Here is a 17,813-nt window from a genome sequence, read left to right as displayed (position 1 = left end):
CCAGATCAAGTTCTTGTGAATACCGCAGTCTTGTAATTGTTTCTTATTTCCCTCTTTGCAATCTAAATTGCTGCTGTAAAGCAGTTTGATTCATTTTCTACGCCTAAAGGGATGCTTATCTTTTGGTTCCCTTTCCCTGACATGTTGTTTGGGTGTTTCGTGTATGTTCACCAAGAGTAAAGAAGTTGGGAGCAGATGGTCCATAATAAGTTTTATGTTTCTGTTAGCGATGCAGCTCTTGCTGGATTTCAGATTGGAACCTCCCATGGAGTCCCAGAGAGAAACCAACCCTGGGAGCCCAGGCATGGCAAAGTCATCCAACAGAAAAAAACAAAGCAGCAGATTTGCGGGGATATAAATCCCCCAGAAACCTTCCTTTTATTAAGGTCTATTATAGCTTCATATATCTGCTTATTTCTCAAATAAAAATATGGTCCCTTGTAAGACAAACATCCAAAAGTATAAAGTATTTCCAAACTATTTTTTGACACCGTATGTGAAAGTGCTCCCAACATATACGTTTGTAAAAAAATAATGAATATTTAATATTATGCTAATTCTCTCATTATAAGATATCACTACAGGTTTATATTTTCCCTCCATTACCATTTTGCATATAAAAAAATCTTCAGTGTGAAAAGTAGCTCCAATGTCCACCAGCAGAGAAGGAGCACTTGTGAAACTCATTTGCACTTAACCACAAAGAGCTGAAGTGTATGCTTCAAATCTTTTGACTTTGTGCTGAAAGAAATGGAACTGTTCAAGCAATTAACTTCAGATGTTTATTTAGGTACTTTGCTGAATCAGGGTGTAGTTGAAGTGAGAAAATGCTATCTAATGATTGATCTTCAAAACCCTTCACTGCTTAATATGTTGGCAATATAAGACACTACTGCATTTAGCACAGATAAACCAGTGAAGTATCATGAGTCAGGAGGTAAAACTGAGCAAAAGCAGAGGCAGTGGTCCAGATCTCAGGCACTGCTGGGCAGAGCAGCTTCCCTGGTTGTGTATTATGGGTTTTATCCATGCAATGTCCCATAGTGCTTACAAGAACCCTCAAAGCCCCACAGGTCTAGAACAGTCAGGAATGAAATGTCCCATAAAAGAAGTTAAACTCTGGGAACACCTTGTTCTGCCTTCTCCTTCTTATTCTTGTCGGCCTCTCCTGGAGTGACATACTGAATCCCAGTTTTTCCATTCATAATGAACAAGTGCAATGTTGCACGTATTAGAGTATTTGGATATAAATATGCATTGTATAGGGAAGCATACAGTTATTTATCAGAGATCACCCCTGCAGAACAGACAGAAGCTCCTTGGGCAGGTGAGAACATATCCCCATTCAACGTTCTTCAAACCAAGGATTCAAATGTGCATGTGCTGCTACTGATGCCTTGCTCTGAGGCCATTAGACGTCCTGAAAAAAACAGAGAAGAAAGGCCAAGTGATGTGGAAATAAGGGTTAGGTACTGTGAGACACACACACACAACCCCGCAAGCTGAAGCTTATCAACTGCAAGATAATGCCCGTGATCTGCGTAAGATGCCAACAAGGGCCTATGGGGTTAGGAAACATATAAGAGATGGTCTGAAGAACTTCAGTGGTGACAAACGGCAGATTTATTTTGTGCATCCTTCCGTTCCCTTGGGAGTCTGGACCTGTGCAAAGATCTACGTTTCAATGAAAACGGGCTGTGCTAGAGAAGAGCAATTTTACAGACAAATGTGCAAGCCTAATACTAAGGGAGGTAGGCTGTTACTGTTTTATATGGATAAAAATGGCAAGAGAGTTCCTAATATAGTAGGAAGAAGTAGTAGACAGGTGGCAAAGACTGATCGAAGTCATTGTGGATAAAAATCAGGTGGAGATCCTTATAAAGCCAAAATGAAAGCAAGTAACATCAGAGTCAGGCCCTCTGACTCTGACAGTCTTTCCACTGTCCTCTAATAGTAGCTTTCATTAAATTGCTTATGATGGGAAATGGACCCACACACCGCATTTTGATAACAATTTTTCTAAGGTCACTTCCCAGATGTAGAAATGTAACCTTCTTCGATTTAGCTAGAAGTCAGAGAGCTAATTTCTGCAAAACAGGGCAATTTCTCATCTCATACTGCATAACAAATGCATCTTTCCCCTTTGCTTTATGCTGGTCATTGTCATTTACAGCTTGCCAGTCACAGACACAGTTAAAAGCTTTTCATTTCACATCTGAAGCTGATGCAGTCTTAAAACTTTCCTCATCTATTTTTTTCAGGCAACAAGTAAAATGAGACCCTGGTGTCTCAGGGTGCAATTATGTGTGAGATTAGCCCAGCAAATGAAACACCTGCCTGTCCCAGTCTGTAAACAAGCACTGCTGGTGTATGGCAACTTGGATCGTAATTTCTGTGATTTTTTTTTTTATTATTATTTTGCATCAGTTATTATATTAGCAGTCAATTTGTCACTTTACTCTGAAACCCTGTATTTGCCAGAAGTTTCCTCACTTTCTTTGCATTTGCGGTCATTTTACTGTGGTTCTTTCTGTCCCCTTTGCCTGATCTTCCTTAGCTGTGAATTGAACAAATATCCACAGACCTTATTTCCAGTAGAAGGTGAGCAAAAAAAGGAGCAGAACCTTTGTTGTTGGTGGTGTTGTTGTTCATTTTTTAGGAGGTTACAAAGGGATTAGCTTGGTTTTGTAGAGCTGTGGCTCTTGTTGATTTGGGAAGTGCAGGGCAACACCATCCCAAGGGGAACATAAATGTAAATGCATCCTGTGTGGAATGGAGATGTGTCCCACTGCTGACAGAGGAGGACAGGAAAGCAAAAAAGGTGTCTGATGGCCTTTTTAAAGATAGCTCTGCACGTGGGTAGAAAAAATGCATAAAAGAGAAGGAAAATCAGGAGATGTAATTTCAATAAAGGACCTACTGTTGTCTATCTAACTGGAGTTTGCTTTGCTTTGTGGTGCATTGTAAGTCCTTATTTCCAAGGAGATTTTGGAATGCTGATTTATAGGTGTCTCTAGTATCAGGTTGAATGTTTTCACTCAGTTTTGCTCAAATAACAGCAGTCAGATTACAGACCAAACAAAGAGACATTAAATACATTTAACATAAAGCCAAAGCTAAATGACATCATTCTGAACTATCTATAGCAAAATCCATCTACTTCTTCAGTATGAATTGCAGACTCAGCACAAAAATAAAGCCAACTTGCTTAAAACAGTCAGACAGAGTTAGCCCATAATCCATGTTCTGGAGTGGCTGAAGGTACATGAATAAGGACCAGGTCCAAAGCATGAATAAATCAACAGAAGTTTTTCCTTTGGCTTTGATGGGCTTCAAATCTGGTGTTCTTGGTTTGCTTCTGTACCTGCTAAAATCAGCATCTGAAATGGTTGATGTCAGTGACACAACAGCTAGTGGCAGAGGTCCTATTTCAGAGTTAGACACAAAAATTGTGTCATTTCAATTGGAATAACATATCCAGAGCTAGTCCAAGGCATGCAGAAAGTTTGGTGTTCTAGCTACTGGGTTACTGTGCACATAAATACTGGAGGAAATTTAGCTCTTAAAGTCATTTACTGCCAAAAATACAGCACGTAGTCATGATGTATCTTCAGGTTTTTAGGTTCTGTACTTTGAACTTAGATACTTAAAGTGAAGATCAAAGAATATTTGAATGTTTTATAATCAATGTTTGTTTTTACTACTCATACTAATAATGTTGGTATAGTTCTTACTTATTTCGTATTTCATTATGCCTGAAGAAATTCTAATGTATTGTCATTTAAAGAAAAAACAAGATGTATTTAATTACAACACTACATTGCCCACAATTTTGCAGATACTGTTGTAAATAGAAATGCTTCTGTCAGTGTATCGACTATTACATTTTAAATACTGTAATAAAAATAATTGACAATTTTTATGAGTCATAACATTCATAGTTGCTATAAATGTTAATGAAAAACTGGAGTGAAGAAATTGCATGAGTGATAATAGTCACAACTAACATCAAACTTAATTTGTGTATTCACTATAAACTCAAACTTTTATGGATCCACAGATTTTGTCTGCTCTGTTTCAACATGTTTTTTTGCAAATGTTAGCAATATTGAAGCACAGAAAAAATCCTGCTCCAAACACTAAGACAGCCATTGTGGGGCCATTCTTTGTTGGCATAAATGATTTTGGCCCTGTCCTGAAGATGTTAGCGACTGATTAACAAAATTAGAAACAGAGCTTGTTCTACTGGGGCTGAAGCTTTCCTTGGGATGAACGCTGCATAAAGATTTCTGTATCTTTGAAGCCTGTCTAGTGCCATGATTATGAAATATTAACCAGTGAGGAATGGAAGATGAAGCATCTTGACAATGCAGTCAAATTTTAAGTCACACCAGTGTCAAAACCTCCTTGAGAGCACTGGTGGGCATTGATCTTTCTCAACGTGGAGCTGAGAAGAACAGAGAAAACAAATGAAATTTCTTGGTGAGCTGACCTAAGATGTGTCTGTTTTTTTCTGGAACACTTCCACAGAAACTTTGTAGTTGTTTTCCATGCCCGGGAGCTGTTAAAAGAAAAAAATCAAGAAAAAATGCCACACCACCTGAAGTAAAAATGAAATATAGGCATTGTTTTCTTGATGCAGAATAAAGGTATTCATACATACTTCTATGGTACAGTTGACACAGACTCTATTTCTGAGAAGAATGAGTTCCAGTAGCTCTGCGGGAAGATAGGTTTCCCTATGTGAATGTGAGAATGTGAGATAATGTTAATGGATTTAATATTTCTTTGAAAGTGACTTAACAATAGCTACCAAAACCCTGATAATCTATTATCTCTATAAATCCACAACTCTTTCTTTGCTTTTTTTTTTTTTCCCTCATTATAGCAAGAAGTCCCAACATTTTCATTAAATAAGTGTGAGAAAGTATGCTCTTATACAGGTTTGAACATGCTGCCTTTTGATTTCTTGGCTCCTAATCTTCAGACAAGAATGGGAGGCCTGATTTATTCTGCTGCTCAACATTTTAAATATTTTTATCAGGTGTCTTTTTAGTGATCCCCTTTCCAACACAAGCATTTCTAGCCTGTCTTTCTGAGAAGAGGGACTTAATTCTCGTTCTCTCAATTCCAGTGAGAAAGCTCAGGTCTTTAGGGTTCTTCTTGCAAAAGGCAAAGCTAGGCCCAGCTTCAGGACAACCATCCTGCTTAGGTCAGGTCTACGTTCAGACTAGATCCCAAAAGGAGAGCACCACATAGAATCATAGAATCATTAAGGTTGGAAAAGACCTCCCAGATCATCTGGTCCAACCACCCCCCTACCACCAATGTCACCCACTAAACCATGTCCCTAAGCACCACGTCCAAACTTTCCTTGAAGACCCCCAGGGACGGTGACTCCACCACCTCCCTGGGCAACCCGTCCCAGTGCCTGACTGCTCTTGCTGAGAAGAAATGTCTCCTCATTTACAAACTAAACCTCCCCTGGAGCACCTTGAGGCCATTCCCTCTAGTCCTATGAAGGGCTAAAGTGCCTGTGATTTCTCCGTCAGGACTGTGCCTGCTGCTGCCTGATACCCAACGTTATTTTCCTGTATGCCTCCTTCTGCTGGTGTTATTGGCACTCTGAATGACTTTGTAAGCACTTTGTGCCTTCTTTTAACGCTGGTGATTCCTAACTTCAGTGGCTAATGTGGGCATTTTAATTCTAGCTCTTTAATACTTTGGCTCCTTAAGAATTCTTGGTGCTGTACTGATCTCTCTGAGGAATATACAGAAGAGGAGTAGACCCAGTGGGAATATCTCTGTGCTAGAAAATAATTTGTCTTCTCAGCAATATTCCATGAAATGTCCCCACTGATTCCTCCATCATTCTGTATCCAGCAGACATGCATCATTCCTTCAGTGTTCATATTTGCTATTGTTTGCTCAGCAAAATCGTTTCTAGCTCTTCTCATTTCCTTTTAACATATTGCTTGTTAGAATTTATTTATTTATTTAGTAGAATTTGTAACACCTTCCCCTCCATCTACCCTCTTTTACTTTTTTTTTTTTTTTCCCCTTTTTTAAATCTGCTCTCCCAGAGGCACAAATAACATCACTCCCTGGCTCAGCTCTGGCCAGCAGTGGGTCCCTTTGGTGCCTGCTGAAACCAGCCCTTATCTAACATGGGGAAGCTTCTGGACTCTTCTCACAGAAGCCACCCCTGCAACTCCCCACTACCAAAACCTTGCCACGTAAACCGAAGACACAGGTCCCTAAAGCAATCTGTTCAATCAGCTTCCTGAGCCTGTGTTTAAACCTTCATGAAATGAAGCTTCAGGTGTTGGCTCCCCTTTTTACAGCTGTTGCTGAACAAGAAGAATATAATGGTTCCATCGTATGCTCTGGAAATCATTTGCCCCATCCAGCAACTTTAGTTAAGTGATTTAAAAGATTACCCTACAATAATATAGTAATATATCATTTAAAACTAAAAAATAAAATATAAAAAAAAATCTTAACAACATGGAAGAAAAAGAGAGGAATTTGAAAAGTGATAGTGAGCATATGTTACATTTTAACTGAGCATATGGCACATCTATAGGCTGCTATGTTTGGTATCATATGCGTTTAGTTCAGTTAAAATCACAACATCCTAAAACTGTATTATAATGTTGGCATATGAAAACTGCAATTGTCAAAGATGACAATAATTTACAGATACTGATGGATTAAAAGACCTCACTGCCAAAGCAATTTCACAGAAAGCGCTGTATATCCTGTAAAACTTCCTGTTTGCGTAAAGCCCCAAACTGATGTCTAGAAAAAGAGAGCAGGTCTATTGCTCATTGCAGAAGACATATTTAATGGTAAGTTAGATGCCCTGGTACACCCTTGCCAACTGTTGCCCCTCCAGAAAGGCATGGATACTCTGTTGATCCTGTGTCCCCTCCACCAGCCCCACTCAGACATTTCAGACACATTGGGCCTCTGAAGTAACACAAATTCTGCTCATGAGACATCTGGTTAATGCCATTAAGTCATTCGTCTTTTTTTTTTTTTTTCTTCATGCAATTTCCATTTTACAATACAGCTCGACCTCAGACTTCTACTGCGCTGCTTGACACAAAGCACATAAGCTTTGTCCTATACTCTGCCCCCACGGTAAAGGGAACATGGGGCATAATTCTGCTGATGATGCAGAGGTGAGGCATTAGTGTTAGATATTGCATGCACAATGATAAAAGAACAGCCTTGCCAGATCACCTCTCTACCTAACCTCACCTTTATGGAAGGTAGCAAGCTACATTTAATTTAATATACTGAGCCAACAACTTAAGATTCAGCTGGAAAGAAGACTTGCCTCTGAAAGCAAAGCGTAAGGAACTGTGGAATTTAAATTTTAGGAGTGTCTACTTGCAAAAATGCTTGTATGAGGTGCTCAAATGTGAGATCTACAGACAGAAATTAGGTCTGTAGCAAGAGCACTGTGCACAAAGAGTGAACTAAGTCAACAAGTCTCCATTGTAGGTTCATAGGAATCATCAGGCTGATGATTTGCAGTGCTGACAGAGTATGTCCAGGTGTATTTCAGATTCAAAACCTGTGATTGGTAAGGCCAACAAATAGGCTTCCTTTTCCAATTCACTGCAGTGAACCAAGGAAGCAGAGATTTTTACTTCAGATACATTAGTCAACGTGGTGTAACTCAGGGACAGCCTTCATGAAGTGGTTTAAGCCACCTTAATGAGTCCTGCCTTTCTTCTCCTTCCCAACCCCTTTCCTCCAATTGTTAACATAACAATACGTTGTAAAAGCAAAGTTGATATCCTCTAGCTTTAGCCATGTGAAGTCAGAGGCCATAAGTAACCTCTAGAAATATCTTTTCACTTTCTCTCATCACTAACTGTGAATGAAATTTAGGTGATTATCTTAGACTAGATACAAAACAAAGTGAACAAGGAGTTGAAGTGAGGTGAAGATAAATCTCACCTCTGCCTCTCACATATCTTCAAGGTGATGTAAATCAATAAGATCCTCTGAGTGGAGCGGTTTTATTCACTGCAGCAAGGGCTGATGGATTCTTGTTCTGCATAAAGGATGATCACTTTGAACATTTTTTTTTTTCTTCCAAGTTTCACTGATGCATTTGAGATGTAAATATATATATAAAGAAATCCATCAGACTAGACACTGCCTGCTCTGCATTGCCACACTTTGCTTGGTTTCTGAGAGGAAAGAATGAGTAAAAAATGAGCAATGACAGTAAATCAGCAGGCTGTCTTCAACATTTGTGAAAACATGTTTAGGAAAATGAATTTTAAAGAGTTGGTGGCCATCAGAATGTATATACTGTAAAATGACAAGGACAAAATTAGGCAATGACTTGTTGCTGTCTATTTGCTGTTTGCACTGCTTTGACAGCTGTGGTAAGAGCTACAAAAAAGTGAGTGTTGTGCTCGCCTAGGAGCTGTGGGGTACAGAGCGAGTGGGATGATTTATGAGCCCTGACTGGCACTTTTGCTGCCATGAAAGACTTGCCTGAATTGCATATTGGTGAAAGCAGGGTCTGGCTTCGGGGAATTTACAAGCCAGCATTCTTATTTGACTGTGCATTAAAATACTGATAAAATACACAGTCATGTGACTGCTGCTGAGAGGAGCATGGGGCTCACTGTGAAAAAGGACACAAAACTTAATTTTATAGCCAAGGCTGTTGTGTGGGTAGGGCATCTTGTATCAGCACTGACAGGTAGGGAATAATGTAGACAGCTTCTTACGTGCAAACACACGAATGAGCTTGCTGTGTTAGAGACGTCCAGCCTAGAGTGGGTGTCCTGTCAAACGGCTGCATTCAGGAGGAAGAAGTTACAAGCAAATAATTCTCATCTTTGTGATGTTCCCAGTTTAACTGATGGAACTGAAGAGAGGAAGGCAGAACTAATGAAAAATAGAAAATGCATTAATTGGCTCAGAGGTGGAGGGGAGTGTGAAAAATTTCTTCCAACAAACTAAAGCCACATGAAATTTCTTTCCCCCTATATTTTTAAATGCCTTATTCCTTCCAAGCATTTCAAAATATGGTGAGAAAATGAAATTAGTAAATATTGTCTTTTACATCAATTTCAACCTTTCATCCTATTTTTATAAGAAAAAAATACATGCTAGAGTAAGCAGTTCTGGAAGATTGTTGCATGTTTTATTTTTCCTTATTGCTATACAGAATTTCTGCTCTGCAAACGTCAGGTAGATAAAGTAAAGTTGTCTCTCATTTCATGGAATAGCTTGTGACAACATGATGATGAAAAAAAGGTACTTCACAACATTATGATCACTATCAAAAGCTCTAAGTAAGATGTATTTCTAGAAGAGTCTGTCAAAGTAAGACGTATTTCTAGAAGAGTCTCTCAAGATTTCCCAGAAGAATCTTTGGACAATCCCCGAGGTTTTTCGTCTGCCCATTTTAAATCTAGTGACCACTAGAATGTTTACCTGAACAAAACTATTTTATTTTAATACCTTTTAAATGAATACCTTCTTTTTTATATCCAGATCAGATTTCAAACCTGGGACTTCAGGCATACTGAATGAAGAACTGAGTGGGGTGGGTACTGAAAGGAAAAATTCATATTGTTGGAGTCTTTTTCATTAGTTACTTTTTCTTTAGGTAAATAAAATAAAAACAGCCAGCAAACAGATTTGTTTCTTCCCTTATGCTGTTTCACATCTCAGCCTCAGATCTCCTTTAGCAGCAAGGTCCCAGTTCTGAATTCACTGCATATGGTACACAGAGGGATATCACTGCACTGGGACATCCTAGATTACCTCTACGTCTCTGAACACTGGATTGTATATTGGCTTTCTCTTTAGAGCCTTGCATGGTTTCTGAGCAGCCCTCCAGAGATGCCAACCCTCCACTGTTTAACAAAGCCCTGAAGCAGAGGGACTTAAGCTGATTTGGAGGACAGAAACACAACTGCTTGGAGTGGCTCCCCTGAGGTGAAATCCTACACCTCATCATTGCAAAGTATAATGAGAATGTCCATTAACATTATTTGTGAACTTGTATGCAATTAGGTGTTGAATGCAGGTAACAACCTGTAAGATCTGTAGCATGCAAACTGAGTGTTACACAATATACCCAATTTATGTCAGTTGTTCGTTGTCTTCTGCTATAATTCCTTACATGTTATTTAAAGATCATATCTGTGACCTTTTGCCTTACAGCAAGAGTCTCACTGCACCAAGGGATCTGCCATTACAGGGAAGCTGGAAAGTGCCCAGGGTGCTGTTGGTTGCTAAAGCCATTCGTCCTGGTCACAGCTGGCAAATATGCCAGGCCTTTGTACCACAGTCTGCAATAATATCCTGCACTGACTGAGTAACATAGCCATTTGGGAAAATTTCTCAGAGGCGAAATCGACAGCTTTTTCCCTCACCCCATTAATTAAAATTGCCTGTCAATACATTCTTTGAAGACAGTGGAAAAATGGAGAGCTGATTGTTGCCTAAGGACATATTAGGTCCAAAAGCATCTGCAGAGTTATTTCAGTCCTAAGGTTCTGCCCACGTGGCTGACTGCAGAGTCAGAAAGCTGAAGCCGTTTTCCTCCACCTTGTCATCGAGTTTATCTATAAATGATCCAAAGACAGTAAACTTTCCCTAGCCTTGGTAACTTTTGTGGAGTGTATCAAATTTGCAAAGTTTTAAGAAAACTTTAACTGTCCTTAAAACGCCCTTCGGTTTTCGTTTATCCTGTTGGTTACAGAATGGTTATTCAGGTTTTTATCCTGGTGTGGTGTGCTCCTCGCATAGGCACTGCAAGATACGTTATCCTATGCTGTAAGCTATAAAAGAATAGGAAAGAAATGGGCCATTGAATATGAAGATGAAGAAAAAAGGAACTTTATGGGAGTCCTCTGAATAAATACAAATGTAAATTAATTAGCAAAACAAAAATTCTGTGTCCTCAAACCCAGACTGAGTGAAACTGTGAGAAACTGCCTGCAGTCAACTCTGTTGCAATGCCATCTGCTGTATGTTCTGATTCTACTGCTAATGTTACAAATTCTGCAGAATTGCCCCATGCTCTTCATGAACCTGCAAAGCTGCCTGAAGATTCCTTGGAAAAAAAAAAAACAAAGGCGTGAAAGTATTGGCACGAGCAGGGGACAGCCCTGGAAGTGGGGTCTCTCTGGTGGTGAGCCCTGTGGTGCTGGCTGTTGCAGTTACAGTCACTCGTATTGGGAAAGAGGGGCAGGGACATGGCAAAGCATCATTCTTAAGCCCTCTCAGTGCCTGGCCAAATGAAACCTTCAACAGTGTATGTTTCTCTTTGCCTAGTCATCTATTTTCATAAATCCATCACAAAGGATTACCTGTTCATCTTTCTTAGAGGTAGGGATAAAATAGTCAAGGGTTTCTTAAGAATAATTGATCTCTTGAAGTAATGTTAAAATAACCTCAAAAAAAAAAAAAAACGCAACAAAAACATACTGGTGCAGTGGTGCTGCTTCCCTTTGATAAAAAGAAAATCAGATGATTATAAAAGCAGATGTAAACCTGTTCTGCTGAAGACAGGGTAGTTTATCCTCTGCAGCAGCATCCAAATGTGGGTGTTCTTGTATTGTCTGAAACAGAAAAAACTGCGCTGACAGTTTGATCACCTCATTCATCTGGTTTTCTACTCACACTTTTATATCAAATGTACTCTGTGTCACTGGCTCCAAGAATGCTGCAAAGCTTCTGAGGAGGTATTTGTCCTGGGTGGGCCCAAGAGATCCCTGGAGATTTCAGCAAACACCACTAGGATCCCGTGGGATCTTGTACCTCACAGACTTCTCACATCTGCTGTAAGATGACAGATGTTACATATTTCTTTTAATAAAAAGGCTGCAGCAGCAGACGGAGATTTTACGTATTAAGCACTGCTTAGTTGATCCAGAGAACTCATTGCTTTTATAACCTAATTCTTCAAGATTTAGCTTTAAGCACACTTGCCCACCTTCTAAACATCCCCCCCCCCCCCATCCCCCAACTTCCCAGCAGGAAGCTTTGGATGGCTTCACAGCCCACGGGGAAGTGGGCTAAGCTGTTTCTTCTGTTTCTCCCAGCACAGCTCTGGAGCAGGAGGCCTGGCAGCCCATGCTGTGTATCAGGGCCAGGCAGATGCTGCCAGGCTCACTGTTGTTCCCACAGGGCTCAGCTCAGCCACCAAAAGGGCTGCAGTGAGCTGAAGGCCACTGCAGGTTACTTCATGGGCCTGTGTGTCATGGTGTGGCTCTGCTGCAGGAGGCATGGCTCTGGATCTGAGCGAAGATCTCCTGCCTTGATTTTCCCTTCCCTTCTCATCTGTCCCACTGATTTTTAGAGGTTCCCACTTTTTCCCCCTCAGGATGACTTCCTGCTGGCTGTCTGCCTTACATTGTGTGAGGCTGTGCAAACCAGCCTGGCCATCATCCAGCTAGTGCTGCTCCCTGCTCTAATGTGTTCAAGCTAAGTCTGAGATTCCCCCTAAAGGGGGAATCTTCCCCTTGAAGAAAGGAATCTGCTTGCTCTGCTCTGTTTTACTGAACCTTTGAGCTCCTGTGAGACATGACTTTCACCTCAAGAGCAGTGCTGCTGTCCAAGCCTTTTTTTTTTCTTTCTCTCTTTCTCTCTCTCTCTCTCTCTCTTTTTCTTCTTCTTTTTCTTTTTCCTAACTGTACTCAGCAGACTGCAGTGCAGATGTAGAGCTTGGACCCTAATCTAACCATCTCCAGCATGCAGAATATTCACTTACCACGTCCTTGGTTGGTTCATTAGGAAATTCATCTCCAAAGGCCCAGGTAGGTATGAGCAAAGGGAAGAAGGCTTGGAAGCAAGCTCCTGTTCATGTGTTTGAAGTGGATTTCTTTGCTATGAGCAATTTATCCCAGATTGTTTTAGAACACGTCTGCTTCCTGCTCTGCTGACTTGCCGCTTTGAGGCTATGCCCATGAAATAAAAGACGTTAATTTTTATGTGTGTTTTTATTTCCTTGCAAGAGCTGCAATATGGATTTTTCTCCCACGAGCTCAGTTGTATTACTGGTGCTTTTCCCTGAGGGCGGCCAAAAGTGTTGCATAAGGTGGCAAAGCCCTCCAGGGTTCAGCAACCAGACCACAGCGCTCTTGCCTCTTCCAGCCTGCTCAGGAACAGCGCAGAAACCCGTGCCCCAGATGTGGCAAAGCAAGGATTCAGCTGCTGCCACCGTTGACAGCTGGTTTCGTGGGCTGCATGGGCAGCGGGGCTTGTAGGAATGAGGCTCAGCCCTGTTTTGCCTGGTTTAGGAGTTCCTGGGTTTCTGATGCAGATTCTGGTGCTTGAACAGTTCCAGCCATGGTTCCTCTCCCGGGGTAGTGCGGCCGGTGAGCACTCTGCCATTCTCTTATTTAACTTACCCTAGCTCCCTCTTTGTGTATCCTCCTCCAAATTCATCCTGGAATCTGGTGAGGGCTGTTTCCACTCCATTTGCAGGATACTTGGCCAAAATTATTAAAAAGAGACAGGCGGTCCTGGTGGCTTCCTTGAGACAGCCCTCAGAGCAGACATACTCCACCCAGACTTTCTGCAGGATTTGACCAAGGAAAAACATAACTAGTAGATCCAGATCTGGGCATCCTAATAGCAGTAATCCAAAGTCACTAATAACTTCTGGGGAAGAAAAAAAAAAAAAGGGCAAAAAAAGTCCTGTTCTTTATATAACCTACACAAATAACTTTTCCGTATTCACTCAAGGCAATCATACAAACATTTTCATTTGTTGTTTATTTTCATGTTAAGCACATTTTCATGGTGGATATGGTATGACTTAGAACCAGACATAAAATAATATTTATTGGCTTCCATTGCAATATTTCTGAATAAAAGTAGGTGACAGTATTTTTTTTTTCATGGAATTATTAGAGTTTTTCCCATTGCAATGACTTTGGAGAGCTTTGGAACACATACCCAAAATATTTTTATTAGCTTTTTTGTGTTGGATTAAGAGTTTTTAAGTTTGGTAAATTGATTGACAATATGTCAACATATCATTTTCTGTTACCATTTTAAAATGTAATCATATAGCAAAGTAGGGTGATTTTTGCTTCTAAATTTACTTATTTTGTTCTATGTTATTCGTACATATGGTGAAATGACTCAATGAAACATACTAGTGTACATAGCTTCAGTTTCCTTGTACCTCATTTGACAGAATATTCATCAAATACTCATTTATTCTCAGTATCATTTAAAACAATGATAATTGTCTGGGGGGCTGAAGGATGTTGTCACCCATCAGAAACAGTAGAATTGTTTGCAGCTTAGTCTGTGGCCTGAAATTGATATTGGTTTGATTTAATGCTGACAAAATCAATCGATCAATCAATTAATTAATCAATATATATATATATATACACATATATTGCTGTACTGGCTATGGGGGCAGTAACATCTGGCAGAAGGAGGGGTATGCAACATGGAAATAATAATAATTATTAGAGGTCTTCCAGCAATATCCTTGATTTCAGTGCTTGGGGGCTGACCTAATTTTGGTCTTATCTGTCTGACTCTTTGGTGAATTTATAAGACACCTGTTACAGGGCAACACATTTCAGTTAACGTCAGAGAGGGTTTTAGACCCACCTAGAATTTAATATTGAAGCTCCTGAAAATGGAAACAGTAGCAAACATTATATAGCTAATTAATGAAATAGATAACTAAGAGGGTCGATCTATCAGATAGAGTCTCAACCTCTCAGTCCTGATAAATCCTGATTATTTCAATCACCAGCTGCAAGTGATGTAAAAGTCCCTCCTGTGCCTCAGTGTTATAGAAGCTATATAGTTATGTTTTTTTCATTTATGAGTCCTATTTTTCAGACTGGCAGTTGTAATTCTTTTGAACCATAGATCTAAAGACCTAAACAAAAGATCTGTCATTAGTACAACTGATGAAGTTTCCATATCATAATGAAATTCTGGAGATCACCTTTTGCAGTGAATGGTGGAAGACATGTTATGAATGAACCTAGACAGTTCCCAGAATTCGTGTTAATGGAAAATGAAGAATGAGTGGTTTCTTGGGGTCTTCAACTGGGGGAGGGGAGGGAAGCAATAAATAGAGAAGAGGCTTTGAGAAATGACAGGAAGTTCACACTTTATTTTTGTGGAGAAAAAACATGTTTCCAAGTCCCTGATGCTGTATTTCTATCCATAGCTTCCAGGTGGTTATATATCACGTATTCTCTTTGCTATATGGCATTGTAATGCTGAGAACCTGTGAAATCCCCCCTTTACAGTGCAACACATATGCTTAGATTGTTAAATATCTTCAAAAGCTGCGGTTGAGGATTAGACTATTAAGCACCAAGAGAGGACCTCAACAGAAGGAGAGGTTTCAGTTCACCCTGAACTTTTCCCTACTCTCAACTTCTGCCAGTCCATCTCACTTCCACGGGTGATAATTAGTCCTTCTCTTGCTGCCAAGCAAAAGAAGTGTGAAGTGCATATTTCTCTTCCAACACATTAACTGAGGAGGGATATTCACAAGTTCGTCCTTCAGGATGAAGGAAAGTCAACTGAAGAAGTGGATCCATACTGCATTTTTTCTGGAAAAAGAGCCAAAGGCAGTTCTTTTCCTTTTCCTCTCCCTTCATACGCTGCAGTTCACCATTTCCTGACTGCACTGGTATAACTGTTCACTGGGTTGTGCCCAACCTAGTCTGTCAGGTAGCTGAGACAGAGGAAAGAAAAACAAAAACAAAACAAAACAAAACAAAACAAAAACCCACCAAACACACTTTTGGGCCTATTTGTAGCTATTTTTTATTTATAGAGAAAAGAATCAAGATGCTATAATTCAACCAGATCACATGGAAATGGCTATTGAGCTGTGAGAGTGAAGAGAGGAAACTCTTGAAGTATGTTTATAAATTATCATTAGTCAGGTTGGTAGCAATTGCTGTTCTTCGTAGATAAGCAGTCTGGCCTAAGAGGGGGGTGGCATAGATTAATATACATCAGAAAGAAATAGTCAATACACCTGTAGCTCTAAGATGAAAATATGGTGTGTTTTAATTTATTAAACATTCTACTTCCCTGGCTGAGGCACTGAAAAAAAGAAGTCAGAGGAATTAATTAGGAAGTGACAGATCTTAGAAAATAAAAATGTTTCTTTAAAGAAGAAGTGAAATTTGTTAATGAAGTGTTAACCTCTGCTGGCACTTTCATGAAACAAAGCACATCAGGCAGAAAAACACCAAGCTGCAGGGTGGGGTGGAGAGTGGCTGCAAGCAAGGCTGCAGAGGCTGAGAGCCTCTTGAAATTAAGGTGGGAGCCAATTAAGAACAGTCCAAATGAAACTAAACTAACAAACAAAAAGAAAAACCATCCCAACTAGCAGTGGCTAGACACTTATTTTTAATGGAAAAAAGCTTCATTACATCAAACTATAATTTTAGTCAACCCAAACCCAAACCTTCTGTTCATTCAGATCGTACTTGGCTACACAGAGGCCTAAGTTGTCTCCAGTTCACTTTGCCTGAAAATTAAATCTCTGTGAGATCTTCAGGGAGCAGGATCTCCTGTTGTTTTTGCCTTATTGCACCCAGGTAACAGCACTCCTAGTCATTGTGTAGGATCTCTTGACAATGGAAATATTTAAATAAAAAAATAATCATAATAGAGACTATGATTGTCCCAGTCATAGCTTTCCTAGCAAGGTGGTTGATGCACCATGCCTGTCAGTGTTCAAGAGACATTTGGAAAATGCCCTCAATAACATGCTTTGACTTTTGGTTAGGCTTCTTTGTAATCCCAGTTGTTTCTTAGTACCAATCATAACAAAGTATTTCGCTTATTGTAGTTTCCATCCTGGAAATCAGGGTTTAATATTTCAGCTGCTTTTAATTTGACCACACTGAAACTTGGCTTTACTATTTACTAAGACAAATACATTTCGCAAGGAATCAAGTGAGTTGTGCTTTTTGAAGTACAATAAAAATAGCAAACCTTGATTTCAGTTATGTTTTCCAAGGTGCTACATCCAACACAGCTTGGTTTTGAGAAAATAGAAATGTACAGGAAAAATGTGCAGGTCCTTGCCTATTCTGGATAACTACCAGCTAACGCACCAATGGTGTAGATGGCCTGCAAACCCAAAGAAAGATGACGGAGATTAGCTAGGACTTTTACTGCCATATGTCTTGCCAGTGAAGGAAAAGCAGCACTTTCAATGTCAAGTAGAACGTCCCTGGTTAAATCAGCCTGCGAAAGGCAAAAGGATGGAGGATCTCCAGCTTGAAGCAGTGGGAATTTTTGAAGACTTTCATGACAGGCAAGAGTTTGGGCTTTGAAGAGAAGTGAAGCAGCTATTTGGGGGAAGGAGGAAAAAGCTGTAGTCACAAAAGAGTCTGTGGATTTGTTATGAATCCATCTTGCTATAGTAGGTTATTTGGTGGGTTACTTTAAAATTAGCCTGAAAAAAATATTCAGTGCTTTGTTTCTGCACCATTGAGAATCATGGTCTTGCTTTGGAGATAATTGCTTTACAATAATGTTGACAGCCTCTTTCTTGGTGTGTCACATGTCATTAGGAAAATACAGTAGTCTTCAGGAGTGATAAGAGCACTGACATTTGACCTAATAGGGTCAGTGGGACTATTTTCTAAGCTACACCCAGTCCTCAATTGAAATTTGGAAATTCATGGTACCAAAACACCTTGGAAGAGCTAGGCTTTCTCTGTTGTTGCATGATGCAAAAGATTTCATGCAAAATTTACATGTCTCTGCCAAACAGACTGAACACAAACCATTCCTCACATATTACC

This window comes from Anser anser, assembly GCF_964211835.1.
Source record: "Anser anser genome assembly, chromosome: 2".
Lineage (NCBI taxonomy): Eukaryota > Metazoa > Chordata > Aves > Anseriformes > Anatidae > Anser > Anser anser.
Note: the sequence above shows the minus strand (reverse complement) of the source record.